Raw genomic sequence first — 2,199 nt, forward strand, 5'->3', positions numbered from 1 at the left:
AGGCAAAGGAGAAATAACATTTTTATGTCTGCTTTATTCCAGGCATTATGCTTGGTACCAACCCTGTTCTAAGGACCCTAACCTGGGATTCATGGATATTATTTGGACTCCTTTCACACCAGCTATCAATGTATTTCATATTCATGGTTGACCTAGTGGCTACAAGCAGTCATTCCTTCAAGTACTTATTGAGTGCCTACTATTTGCCAGGCCTTGTTTTATAGCAAGACCAAAATCCCTGCCTTCATGGAGCTTACATTCTGGTGGGGGAGCAGAGTATAACAAGATAAGAAATTACACAGAAGATCAGAAGGTGATAAAGTGTTATGGAGGAAAAGCAAAAGCATGGGGGTGGGGGTAGACAGTGCAGTGGAGGAGGTGAGCCAGCAAGCTGTGCACGTACCCAGGGGAGAGGGTTCCAGTCAGAGGGAACAGCAAGTGCAGAAGCCCTAAGGCGGGGCTATACCTGGCTTATTTAAGGAGCAGAAAAATCAGAGTGGCTGCAGCAGAGTAAGTCAGGGGGAAGGAGTAACGGGAAAGTAGAAATAACAAGGGATCAGATCACACAAGGCCTGTAGGCCCTCACTACTCAGCGTACGGTCTGTGGACCTGCAGCATCACCACCACCTGGGAGCTTCTTAGTAGTGCAGAAGTTCGAGCCCCAGACCTGCTGAATCAGAATCTTCCTTGTAACAAGGCCCCTGAGTTATTCACATGCATTTTGAAGTTTGAAAAGCATGTTGGAACGTTCCAAACAGAGGCATCACGTAACTTCATTTTCCCAAGGCTCTCTGGCTGGCTGAAAAGAGGATGCAGGTAAGGGTGGAAGCAGAGAGACTAGTGAGAAGGCTACTGAAATAACCTGGGTGAGAGATGATGGTGTCTTGGCCCAGGGTGGTAGAGGTGGAATGGGAAGACGTGCTTGGATGCAGGGCCTGTTTTTGAAGGTGGGGCCCACAGGATTTCCTAGTGGGTGTGAGTGAAAAAGAAGAGTCAAGGATGGCGCCAGGGATTTTGGCCACCAGCCGAGCTGAGAAAGGCACAGGTAGGTCGGACCTGGAAAGGCAAATCAGAAGTTCAGTTTTAGATACAATAAGTGAGATGTTTATTAAATATCCAAGTGGCAGAAGTCTGGGCCAGAGATAGAAATTTGGGAATCATAAGCTAAAGGTAGCATTTAAAGCCAGGAGACTGGATAAGATCATCAAGGAAGTGAGGCTGGAGAAAAGATCCAAGGCCTGAGTTTTGGGACATTCCAACATGAAGAGGTCGGAGAGAAGAAGAGAGACAAGTAGACCAGTAGAGAAGGAATGGTCAGTGAGACAGGAGGAAAACCAGGAGAGAATGTTGTTCTAGAAGCCAAATGGAACATTTCACGGAGGAGGGAGTGATCAGCTATGACAAGTGCTGCAGATGGCCCAAGCGAGATGAGGACAGAAATACGACTGTTCAGTTTCACAAAGAAGGGTCCATCAATGGCCTTAACAAAGAGAAGCCTCTAGCCTCGCCAAAACCTCACTGAAGGGAACAGAGCACAAAAGGAAGCGCTTACCGGAGGTTTGTTTTTGTTGATCTTGATGGTGAAGTAGACATTGGCACTGAATTGTGCTATGGGTCTCCGAGCAGTTGGGATGCTCCAGCGTACACAATAGATGTAGTGGAAGCTGTGAATCACATCTTCCCTCCTTAAGAGCTCTGTGTAGTGCATCCAGCGGCCTTGGTACTCCCAGTTCTGTTTCATAGAAAAAAAAGAAAAAGCACACAGAGGAAGAAAAGCAGACTTCTGTGCAAGTACTCTAGATGAAGGCAACGCACAACGGTAGGGGTTACAGCCCTGCTTCTGGAGTCCATTTCTAACACATTTGACTGGAACTCAAACTAGAGTCAACTGCCAGCTTATCTCCATGGGTAGAGGAGAGAAAAGGTGGAGCTAAATTGTCGTGAGTAGTGCAGACATCACTTGAGATTGGGCTTTGGAGCTCAGGGGCCCACGCTCAGATGTGTGTACATACACACTGCACACACATACACACTGACCTCCTTCAAGACCCTTACTTGGAAGACAACTTTGGTTAATTGGAAAATAATTAGAAAGTGCTTAGAACATGTGTTCTGCTCACTCCACAAGACCTAAAGGTGTGACTAGAATGTAAGAAGGCTGATTTCACAGGCTGTTTTGGAAAATCAGACTCACCTCAT

This window comes from Hippopotamus amphibius, chromosome X (assembly GCF_030028045.1).
Source record: "Hippopotamus amphibius kiboko isolate mHipAmp2 chromosome X, mHipAmp2.hap2, whole genome shotgun sequence".
Lineage (NCBI taxonomy): Eukaryota > Metazoa > Chordata > Mammalia > Artiodactyla > Hippopotamidae > Hippopotamus > Hippopotamus amphibius.